Here is a 12,545-nt window from a genome sequence, read left to right as displayed (position 1 = left end):
GCCTGGTATAATTCCTTCGCCAGCGCCGGTCTACCACGCGCGTGCCTCAATTCGACGAATTGATAAATCGAATGCCGGACGCGGGCTAATAAATTTGATTCTATCTGGTGGAAAGTTTATTCATTTATGCGCGGTGAAGTATCTTTTTATTCCCGCGGAATTCCGTAAGTGCAGTTCGCTTTCAGCTCGAGCGAGCGTGTGACAGCCGTAGTAGGTACGCGGCGACTTATGAACGTCGAACGGCAGGTATAAGTTTGTCCGTCTTTAATCCTCTTAGTCGAAACGGAAAAATGACAGCGGCAGACGGAGAGCAAATTCAACTCGAACCCCCTGTATACTCAAACAATACCAAATTCCTTCGAACGCAAGCGTGTTACGATAAAAAAATTCGCGGCTCGATTCCCACGAAAGGAAGCCATCTATCGCAATCTCTGCACGCGAAACATCGCGAGTCATCAAACCGCGACGCGTCAAACTTAAACAAAACTGTGCTGCACCAACTAAAATCAACGAACGTGCGTAGCAGAAGGGAGAAGAACGCGCGACAGGAACCGAACAGAAGAGGGAACAACGAAAAATTGGGGGTGGAAAGGGGTGATTGGAGGAAAAGGGCAGGAAAAGTGGCGGTGCAAGGTACACGGAGACACAAAGAGTACGCAAGGGGAGGGACGAGGGGTAAAAAGAATAATCGCGGAAGACGAGCGGTGGCAGCAGACGAGGGGGTGGGAAAAACAGGCCGTGGAGCATAAAGTTGCGCGGTGCAATTTAAATTTTCGGGCCAGCTCGCCGTGTCTCGAACTTTTTCGGTGTGTGTGCGTACACTTTTAAAAAGGCCGTTGCATAATGTACAGCACCATCCTGTCTACCGCCATCCCACAATGCTATCGCGTTCGTGAATATTCGCGCGCGCGTATGAAGCGTACGCGTTCGCCTCGAGCCTCGTTACGGAGTTATCGTTTGACACGCACGCGATAGATTCGTTAGGAAACGCTATTCCCTTACGCAGACAACGTGTACATTCTTTGCCTCGAACAAATAACCGTGACACTGGATGGAGAATCGAAGGATAACTTTCTTCTTTTTGTTAGACATCGCCGTGCAGGGATGTTTTTCGACTACAGCGGGGGGTGTCAGTTTCTGCACGTGCATCGCAGATGTTTTCGATTGTTCTTACGTCTACGGTGCCTTCTAGATTCGTAGTATACGATGTCTGCTCTGTTTTATTAATTAACGCGTGCGAACAATTCTTACAACGAGAAACTGAGCAGAACTATAAAAATATCATGGATACGGTAGGTACGTACGAATACACTGAATAAAGTGACGAAGAATAACGCGAAAATAGTGGAGTCAGATGGAAATGGACAAATGACGTCCTGGTAATCCTCCCCTAATTTCATTCGTCGCTCCTACCCTTCGACTACCTTTCCCCATCCCTGTAGTCCACTTTGGAGGCAAACATCAGAGAATTTACGATTCCCCGGTTTTTAGAGCCGCTCCTCTCCGTCGGTTCCTTTTTTCCTCTCCTCGTCTATCCTTTTGGCTCGCTTCTGCCAGCCCTGTTTCCCTTTTGGCCGGCCCGCGAAATCATTCCACGAGCCTTACCGGCAGACGAGCGTATTTGACTTTCATATTCGGCACGCGTGAGCATTCCTGTCTCTCAGCTCCGGCGTAGGGGATACGGCTGGATGAATTTATGGGGCGGATGAAACGGGGCCCGCCGCTCCTCGCGTCGAGGAAACTGAATCGTTCGACGTGTCTCCGGGGGGTTGTTCTGCTTTTATGTCGCTCTTTCATCTTTTTCCTCTTTTTTTTCTTTTTGCTGCTGCCTTTTATTCCGCCCCTTTGTCGCGCTGGTAATGCGTTAATTGCCTCGCTGATTTTCGGACTAATTGGCGTTGGATGAATAGGATCGATCGCGCGTAATTAAATGTCAAGCACGGCGATTTTTATTCCTATTCCGTTAATGCGTCAGTTGCTTGGAGAATTATTTTTTTTTTTTTTTGCCAATTAACTCTCGTCGAAGCGATTTATTTTAACTGCACGAGATCGATTGCCGTTTAAACAGTAGCAAATTTCTGCCAGGGAAATTAAAAAGTAGAAATTCTTGATCGAAAGATATCGAAACATACTTTCCAAGAGTTAGCGCTTATGTAACGCACTGTTACGTAGCCCATATAGTATATATTTTTCATGATTGAATAAAGCGTGACACGAACGATGATAAATGTTGTTATCGCATGTATGGCCGCCACTCGAACAAATGTTTGTACTCTAATAACTTCTTTATCGTACAGTTGGATAATAGTTTAGCCTTGAGTTACGAGATATGAACATTCTTGTCGTCTTAAATGCTAAAATTACGGAGAACGTGCAGAAAGGGGAGGAGAAGAAAGGGGGGAATGCGTTTTACAATTCTCTTACGCGAAAACGGAAGCGAGGACTCGTGGAGAACGGTTCGCGTTGCTGTCCATCTAATGGCGAGTGTCGCAGGATCGCGACAATTGTAACTTTGCTTTCGCGTTTAACTCTTCATCTGCTGCGAAAATAACGTCATAGATTACGTTCTCTCGCGTCGCGTTGTCTTTGAAACAGAGAATTTTACAACGCGAATAAAAAGAATGCTATGCGCTGTTAAAAGCGGACAAATGGAATTCACTTGAAACTTTATGTTTGGAACGTACCGCCTCCTACTTTCCATTTCACACCTAATAGAATTCGGTAGGTAAATATGTACCTGTTCATTGCCTTCCACGTGACGAAATCTGTCTACTATAAATAAATCGTGGCGAACAATATTCATTTTGTTTTATTTCGCATTCAGCGCACGGAATTACGTAAAAGCGAAACATTAACGCGAAAGTGGACGGTAAATACTAATGACTCTTTTATGCTAAAATTCGCTAATCTACAACGTTCGTTCACTTATTCACTCGAGCATAAATATTTATAATTGCTCTCGCTCGTTTATTCCCTTAGCCCTCCTAATGATCCAAAGTATAGTCAGAACACTTTATCAAAAACCATCGGTTCTTTTAATTATCCAAAAACCTTCAATTAGAAAACAGAACGCGCAGAGAAATCCCGAATTCTGAAAAGTGTCCACGAGAGACGAATCGAGGAAGAACGATAAATACAATTTCCCGTCCGCGATACAGACACTTTAACGAACCGACAATTACTCCAATTCGTTACGTGGCGTTGGTCTCTCGTAAAATTGCTCGACTCCCCCGGCGGGACGGGTTGCTCTTTCAATCTTCAACAGCGAAACGGAAATTTCGCCGTTCTCCCTTCGCCCACGGTTCCCGCGTCTCCCCGCGCTGGCCAACCCTTAATTATTCCGGCGCAAAGCAAGCTTGATTCCGCGCGCGAACACGAAAAAGACGGGCGCGCCGCTCTCTTTCCACGTTCTTCCGTGGCTGGAGGGGTGGCGGCCCCGGGGATGGCCGCGTCCGCGTTCAAATTCAATGAAAACCCGCGTTCGCGCGGCGTTCCACCCAGGAATGTTAAAGGGCTTACGGCATCGAGAAATTTCATAAGAGCGAACCGGTTTTGGTTCTCGAATTACCCGCGACGTTCCGACCCGGTGTCCGGCCAGCGCGAGGAATTCGACGGTTTCGTACAAAGTGTCAGATATCGGGGAGGAAGACGATATTCAGCGAAGATGGAAACCACAGGGGAACGAAAATTACGCAGGGTCGAACGGAATTTCATTAAGAAAGAAAAAGAGTGCCGCGAGGTTTAATTAATCGACGCGATTACCGCGCCGATTGTCCGTCTCGAATAGAATTCTGTTTCCTGTCGAGTAATTTTCATTCGACATTGTAAAACGATTCGCGCGCGACTGTTTCAACGCGATGGATTCTTTGCGAAATAAAAATCGAGCGATAATATATATCTAAGTCTAACGAATGCGACAAATTGTTGAAACGTGCTTGATACTCTCAAACGACACAATAAATACTCTCGATATTATACGCACGCGAATAACACGTCAATTTTATACACAATTAATATGAATCCAGCGTCCATTACTGTTTCGTTACTGCCTCAGAGTGAAAAACAATTTAAATCATCGAAAAATAAAATTCGTACGGGTCATTCCACTTTACGACGCTCGCGAATGGCCCCATTTATTCAAGTATCTAAATAAAACTGCAGCCCCGGCTCATCGTTTTCTCTCTCTCTCTCTCTCTCTCTTTCTCTCCCATCATTTCCAGTGCCGTTTCGTCGCGCGGCAAAATATGTATCGTTCGCGTTTCCCATCGAAAAACAATCTCGCAGTCGAAATGTTAAACGCGAACGCGGGGCGCACGAGGATTTCGCTGATTGTTCATCGCGCGTGACGAAAAGCTGATTCGAACGGCCGGGTAAACGTTTTTTTGCCGTGCGATTGACGAACGTTGTAAACAGCGACGAATATATGATGTTTCGATCGGACGAACGGATGAATCGTTTGAAAAATTCGTCCCCCACCGCGGGGGTTGGGAACACGTTCTGGCTCGCGTGGTGCACGGTCTCGTGTCCGCTGCAATAAACCGTTTTACGCTCGCTATAACTCCGTGAAAACAAAAGAATGGATGACTAAAGCGACAGTTTATGATCGCCAGCGGTGGGATTCGGTCACGTTCGATCGATCGTGAGGTTAAAATAATCGCTCGATAACGCTATTACCGCTCTTTTAAAGGGGGAATTCCGTTCGTCCGCGCGAGAACAGTTGCGGTCTGTTTCGATTTATCCTCGCAGCTTCGCCTGGAAAGTGGAAATTAAATGGAAAAGTAGACGATACGTCGACTATCACAGCGTTCGTTTGGAAGGATACGATTGAAGTTGATAAGTTTTGATTCCGCAGTTTAAGTTAAAAGATGGCGATTAGCTAGAGAAACAGAGTGGCGATGTATTGATTCGATGGTAGAATTGTATGAAATGCGATGAGAAAAATATAATCACGAGTGCACCGTACTCTGTTAAACGTACTGCGAAATGTTATATTTGTGTTTTTTGGTCGTGTGTACAAAGAGTTGCCTGCCTAGCCTGAGCTTATACCGTACGAGAAGACAAACACAAACGTCATTAGAGACGCGTATACTTCAACTAATTGCAGGCGGATGAAGTTGGAGTCGTTAACTGCAGCTCGAGACTATGTAATTGGTTAAATTCGTGTCTCCGACTACTTTGCACATGTCAGATTCCTTTTTCCGCTAATTTTTTTTTAACGCTTGTACACAGAGAGAAATACTAAAACGTACGCGTATTCCCATGAATTAATTGCACGTACCCTGAGGCTGTTTATACACAAATTCGTATATACTTTTGTACCAGCACGGCTCAAGAAATGGAAGCTAAAGGGGGATCCGTCGAAGCATAATTACCGGCTGTTTCATTCGTTCCGTAACAATTAACACGATTCACGCGCAACTATCCATTAATATCGTTTTCCTCTTACAGCCGAGCGGTTTCGTAATCATTGGTTAAACCGAACGGATCCGATCCTCGATTGTATTCACCTTGAATCGGGACGATATCAGCGATTTATTCGACGGATGACCGATAGACAAACAGAACGAAACGATAGAGAGCGTCACGCGCCGCTTACAAACGCGTGAAGCGGCAGAAAATGCGGAAAACCCGCGCCTGGACCGGTTATGCCACCGCCTACTTCCGGTTTCCCGCGAACAACAAACACGATAGCGTTTCGCGTTCCGCGGATGAGCACCAATTGTCTTGTCACACGCGTTGGAAATACACGGAGAGAGGCGACTCGTACGAGGAGACGGCGCGAAAAAAATAAAAAAAAAAAAAAAAACATCAAAGCCCAGGTATGCCCGCGGTCGAGTGTTTTAATTGCCCGCGTTACTCTCGCTCCAATCTTCCGCAACGCGAACCCAATTTGTTTTATTCATTTCCTTCGTTGACTGGCACGCGTGCTCGATGCAATGATCGATACACGCCGCCACTTATAACTATTTCGACGATTTTTCGAAAAATTGCTAAACGTTGCTCGAAATTCAGAATATAGATTCGAGACGATACGCGAAGTCGTGTATGGTTTTTTTTTTTTATTTTTATTTTTCTAATGAAGCGTACAATGATCGCTGCGAGTGAACGGGTCGCTGCGGTTCGTCTCGTCGGACGATTAATTGCTCGACGATACGCGATGCGTATCGCTCGGCAAATATTAACAGGCCCCCGAGAAAGAGCGACAGTTTGGCCACCGCGAAGTGTCCGCGAATAAATTGTCCCGATTAATATATTCCGCTGTGAGCTACACGCGCGGGCGTACTCAAGAGAAACGACACTCGCATACAACCGGCATTAACCGGTGACAATGCGTGCACGAGGTGTAATCAATTTGGTAGCCAATAAAACTGTTTTAATCGCTTGACAGGCGCAATATTCGCGCGCGGCTATAAACGCACCGGAATTATTGCCTTGAACTAGGTTAAATGACGCTCCCCCCGTATCATTAAAACAAACTCCTCTGCTATCTATTCGCTATCGAGTTATCCGCGCCGACAATTTATATCGAAAAATTCCCTCTTTAGCGGAGAAGCTGCGCGGCTGCGCGTGTATCATTAAATCGAGGCGGAATACTCGGTTTTAATTAACAAACGATATTCGAGGAGCTATCAATTTCTGGGAGTAACAATTCCAGCTCGGAACGCCGTTGCGTGGTAATTATAGGGTCGCATCGATCATCTTTTTAATATTCTGCTTTTATAAACCTCGAATACCGACGCAGCTTTCTATTGATTTTTTTTTTCATTTTTTGCGACCTTGGTTCGTAATATAACGCAAGTAAGAAACTCTATTCAACCTACGACATTTCAATCCCAAAGAGAACTGATTAGTTCCCGCGGAAAAGTTCGCTCGAATTTTTTTGTAACGTTAGCGAAATGACTTATCAACAGATACAGCGACTGAATAGCCTCATTCACGAATACTTCATCGGAAACTTCTCCCTCGACAGAATCTCGTTTCCCCCCGCGACGTGGGCACACTCGACGTACTCGTACCATAATAATTTCGTCGCCATCCGTAATTCCTCTCGTTACAAACGAACGAAAGTTCCAGCCAGGAATTGTACAACAGAGTTGTTCGAAACGAAAGTTGAAGAGACGGAAAAAATTCCCGCTGGATACGATCGGTTCGCGATTTTACGAAATCCTGCGCGCTCGCTCCGCAGCGTTTTCGTAATTCCCGATAAAGGCAGAGAAAGGTCAGAGGTTCGCGACGCGAAGCTATTTACTCGAGTCACCAACGGCGAGGAGTCTCGAACGTGAACTTTGGACGGGTTTATCATCGCGAAGTCGGTCCACGTCGCGGAAATTCCGCGCGTATCTTGGTACCCGCGCCGCTCGATAAGAAATCGTGACGGCAGGATAGAGCGATCAGTCGACTGACTCTTCGAGTCGCTCCTGAGCGGACGGCTGGGAAGAGGGCGGGGAACCCTCGCGGGTGGCGTCGCCGGGACCATTCTGGATTCCTCGAGACGCCTCGAGGACGCTTCGCGCGAGGATCTACGAAAATACGATTCCGGGCAAATGTCTACACGGTTGCTGGCTCGCTATAAATAGAGCCGAACGGCCTTGGTCAACCTTCTTCGGGTTCGTCGACATCGGCAACCGGTACACCCTTTCTCCTCGTGGCGTCTCAGCGACGCTCTGAGCGGGCCACCTTCTGTAGGCCAAGGATTTCGAACTTTTCGGATCGCTGTTCGAGGAATACGACGGTTGCAATTTGTTTCTCTTTTTAATTTATGCTTGATTTATGAGACAAGGCTACGAACAGAGGACGTGCAGTACGTAATGTAGAGACAGTTAATGAGACACGATAAGGGAAAGAAGCACGGAATGGAAAATACGATAAGGTTACATGTAGTATTGGTTATCGAATGTTGGTATTTAAGACTGATACGTATAATTGAAGTAGAGAAATTGAAGCGCTCCCGTCGATTAGCAGAGAATATTTAACCGAGAAGTGGATATTGTTGACGTTCGATAAAACGATTGAGACAACTACACAGTGTGCAATGGGATTAGATAAGTAATCTACAGCTATGACGCAAGTTTTAACATAGAGTTGGACAGTAAAATATTTAAATTTCTCAAAGAGCAAATAAGTTACTTCATCGACAAACAAACCAATATTTTTCTTCGACTTTCTAATCTGACACGAGTCTAGCAGAGTTTTACGTAAAATTTATCGGGTACTAACGAGCTGATAAATTTAAAATTTAAAATTCTAGATTTCCATTGCAAACACTTTCGATGCATATGTGCTCGCCGTGATAATCCGTAAACATCCTGTATTCGATCGAAATGTACGGCAATTCGAGTAGTTCTAGTGTTAATTTCGATACCATAGGCAACAAAGCCGCGTCGAACAAAAGCCAAGTTATTCTCTGGTGAATAACGCCGTCCTCGTCGCGTCGGGCACGTGGAAAGCGTAAACGCGGAAAGAAACGCGTTTCCATCGAACTCCGATCGGGAAACGTTACGCATCGATCCCATCGCCGTGTTTCAATTTCCACCCACAGTCGAAGTCGACACAATGGACATCCGAGTCGAACTCATTAAACGACCAGCTTCGTACGGCGGGACAAAAAGTACGCGGAATATTTAACACGCGATACAAACAAAAAAGGAAAGCAGTCGTTGTCTACCGTCGAATTACGTACGAACCTATTTCTGGTGTCGGGAACGATTCCAGCCAGCCACGGTCGATCGTTGTTTATTTTCCTCGACGACTCGCAATCAGCACCAGGCGGTATCACAGGCTTCCTGGAAAACTCTTCTCTTCCCTATCGCGCGGTTCAAAGTTTCCAACGAGACCTCCTCGTTTCTATCTTCCCTTCAGCTCTCTCCTCCTCGCTCTCGCTGTCCACCTTCCCTCGATCGAACGGACGATCCTTAATTAACTGCACCAAACGCGTATCGAATCACTCGGTCGCGTACCGCCCCGCCAGTTATCATCCGCGTCGCGTTTTCACTTCGCGGTACACAACGGCTATCGAACGATCCGAATCGACGTCTCCACGCCGCGACGCCACTCACACACGCACTACAATAATATCTCTCTTCGTCCCTCTCCCTCTGAACGCTCGTCCATGAACGAAAGCTCTCGCAGCTCTGAATACTGTCGCAGGCTGCGTTTCCACTGCGTGTCCGCGCGGCAAACGAGGACTATCCCCTTCGACGGCTGTCCAGAGCTAGCAATATCTACTTGGATCCGCGACGCGAACTTTTTGTCGCGACGCGACGACGGATAACCTGTTCACGAGCCGCGGCGCGGACGCAGGAGTAGAGAGAGAGAGAGGCTCGCGAGCCGCCCAGCTCCCACAGCCTTTCCTCGCGTTCACCGGAAGCTAGACGCGTCGCGTTCACCACGCCGTAGCGTTGCCACTGATACGTTTCCGTTCGCGCGAAGACACGTGCCTCTCGTCGACCGCTGCTCGTACGTAGAACCGTACTCCGAAATCGGAGGCATGCGGCGTTTTAACGGTGAAGTGAAAGTCCTCGAAGAGGGACGCTACCCGTGTACCATCGAGCGCTAAACGTACGCTCTGCGAGTAACAACGGTACACAGATGTACGTGATGTTTAGCGACCACGTTCGACACTCGATCACGTAGTCGTACTTTCGATCTTCGATCGTAAATTATTACGCGGACGTTTTAACGTCGACGAACAACTCTCGTCGACGGATTTGTACAGGTTCCAGGCAATTTCGTGGGTACAGTATCGGCGAGCAGCGTGCACCTTGGTCACACAAGTGGGAGCCGTCAGGTATGCACCGTGCCAGGTGCAAGGTTGCCAGCTACTTTTCACCGTGACCTTCGCGGCGGTGTTCGCCTCTGGAAAAAAAGGAAGTCGGACGGCACGCGGACGTCGTGGCTGCCGGAAAACGGAGCCGATATCACAGACAAACACTGTCACGTACGCTGACGCGCGCGTTTCTCTTCGTCGCGGTCACCCTCGCCGCAGGGAAATTCGTGGAATTCTTGCTCGCTGATACGACGTACGCTGTTGTTCTATCGATGGACAGTCCTCGAGGGACGAAGGTCGTACGACGAATTCCAGCGACGCGTGTCACGGAAGGAGGATCGCCAGGAACGCGGCCAGCCTTTCTTTCAGGGACACGCGGAGGGGTCGTCTCTCGCTTCGATAGGGTGCTTCGTCGACAGACGCGATCCTCTTCGACACTTCTCATGCGACGTCGTTTACACTTTTGTCTAATGTACTTTCGAAATGTACGCGTCCCTCTGCACGATGATCACACTCTGTTCCCTTCGTTACCAGCGATGATGGAAACGTGGATGACGAGAAACGAACGAGAGACTCGCGCGCGATCGCGTCCGCCGGAGCACTGACACGACTCAGGATTCCACGAGTGACTGTAGCCACACGCACGACTCGAGTCGAACGACTTCGTTCCACGGCGCCGCGACTCGTGGAACCGAGCGCGCCCGAATGCCTACGAACCGTTTCTTTGCGCTGACGCTGGACGCGAGCCGCGCGCACTACGGCTCCGACTGTCCGCGGTGCTGGAACGGAGGCATCCCTGCTTTCATCCCCCGTTTCAACCACCCTTGGAACAACGTACGCGACCAGGTAAAACCATTGTGCAACGCGATGCCTGGATTACTCGAGAGATCTTAGTTTTCCATCGATGATGCGAAATTTTGCTGGCTGAATGTACTTGTGAAAGTTGCCACGCTTTTTATTTGCGCAGCTGTTAGATATTATACGTTTAGAGAAAGTATGGATAGTTTGTCATTTGTACGGTTTTTTACTTTTTGTACCTTGAGCGTGTCTCTTGGACGTGAATGCTAAATGTTCCGCTTTAAGTGCGTCTCGTATACTTTATTGGGTCTTAGAATAGGACTGGTTAATAATTAACATCTAGAGCGAGTATATGTCAAAAATGAATGGGGATTTTATCGATAGTTAGGATAAAATTCGAGTTGAAATCGAGAAAGTTGAATGTATACATTCGTGATTTTCGTATGCGAGTAGTGGTGCTTGAGTTTCCTTAATTTTTTACCCCTTTTTGTAGTACCTGGTCTTCGAACAATTGTTCACACGATACTACGTGCATACTTATTATTTCAGTCAGAATTTAACAAGAGCTATGCAACTCGTGGAGGAAAATAAAAATGCGTTCGAGGTTCATTTAGAGGAACGGTAGATGTTCCGGGTGTGCGAAGATCGGCACGGTTTTCGAGGTCTGAGGTTCAATTTACGTTCAGCCGTGGGGGCAGCCGGCGTCCGAACTTTGGATTTACATTCAGGTAAATTGGAATGCGGGATTCGGCGTGGAATGCGCCGAGCATGCTGATAGCAAGACAACGTGTTTTCGTGTGGCGAACGGTACCGGTTATCGAACAGCCAGGTAACGTTATTGATATGCTAACTGGCTCGAAACTGTCACATAAGTTGTCCCTGTTCCTTGCTGTTGCGGTCAAGCTGGTCGCGTTGCGAATTTACACTCGCGTAGGAAATGGACGTGAAAGCGTCGAGTGGTCCTTTACTTTGCGCCATCGAGCTTTCTTTCTCCGCTATCGAATGAAACAATTTAGCTCTTGTTGCGTAAGAATTGAATACGAATTGATGTCCCCCAGAAATCTCGATGTGTACTCTCTTCGAGTGTTTTCAAATGCGTTATGAGAAATTAAACGACACGGTAAAAGTTTTAGTCCCTCTGCAATGACAGAGCAGATCGGTGAAAGGTTAATGAAGTGGAAAGGAACGTTTCGTAAAGTGGGCCAATTTTCCAAGTAGATATAAGTTACGAAGAATCGATCGATCATCGAATTCGATTACATAATTAGTTGGACAACTCGGCTCCGTTAGCCACTTGAAGCTTCCATCGACCTCTCCGAGGGAATCGAAGTGTACGTCCCATTTTGAGTTACGAAACTGTTTTCGAACATTAATTATTGATTCCTACTGAGGAACGCCGCCTACTGAGAATATTAACGGAGTACTAAATAGCTTTTAATAGACACGCAACATTCCATTACTGCATATTTAAACGCAAACATCTGATATCTGAATCAATACCATGTACATTTACGAAATTACACGAAATAGAAATATCTCTGGCATAACAAAATTACATTTTCCATAGCAAATAGACTAGTAATGTGACAGAACAAGATATTCTAAAGAAAAAAAGAACATTATGGAGAACAAATTCCATATTCTTCCATACAGCTGCCTTTTAAAATAGTACAACTTCGCCCCACGAAGTTACTACATGGAACCATTAATAACGGAGCTATTTAGACGATCCCATTTACCCACCACGAACGGTTCGCTCTGTATCCGATACATTCACATAATATCGTATATAAATACGTGAAAGTTACTCGTCGTTCCAGCGACCTGAATCCACTCCATTAGATTTCAATTACACGCGAGTCCATTGTAACGCATCCCGATAGAAGCTCGCGATAGCCACGGTGTACGGGTAAACTGGCTGCAAGAAAATTGAATTATATCTGCGTCCCACAAAAGCCTGGGGTCCTTGGACAGAGTGAAT

At 46.8% G+C, this 12,545-nt stretch overlaps 1 protein-coding gene across 2 annotated transcripts in view; it reads right to left on the bottom strand.

Annotated features, from left to right (window-relative positions):
* Alpha-man-ia (alpha-Mannosidase class I a) overlaps positions 1–12,545 on the bottom strand; it is a 430,149-nt gene that overhangs the window by 119,819 nt on the left and 297,785 nt on the right. Inside the window, exon 1 of one of the 2 annotated variants that reach the window (XM_076910412.1) lies at positions 8,681–9,095. The exons of the other annotated variant lie outside the window; for it this stretch is intronic. The gene's annotated coding sequence lies outside the window, so the exon portion shown is untranslated. Of the gene's footprint in view, positions 1–8,680; positions 9,096–12,545 lie in introns of those variants that run through there. 2 annotated transcript variants of the gene reach the window in all.

Source organism: Xylocopa sonorina, chromosome 2 (assembly GCF_050948175.1).
Source record: "Xylocopa sonorina isolate GNS202 chromosome 2, iyXylSono1_principal, whole genome shotgun sequence".
In the NCBI taxonomy this organism is placed as follows: domain Eukaryota; kingdom Metazoa; phylum Arthropoda; class Insecta; order Hymenoptera; family Apidae; genus Xylocopa; species Xylocopa sonorina.
Note: the sequence above shows the minus strand (reverse complement) of the source record. Positions and strands in the feature narration are given on the sequence as shown.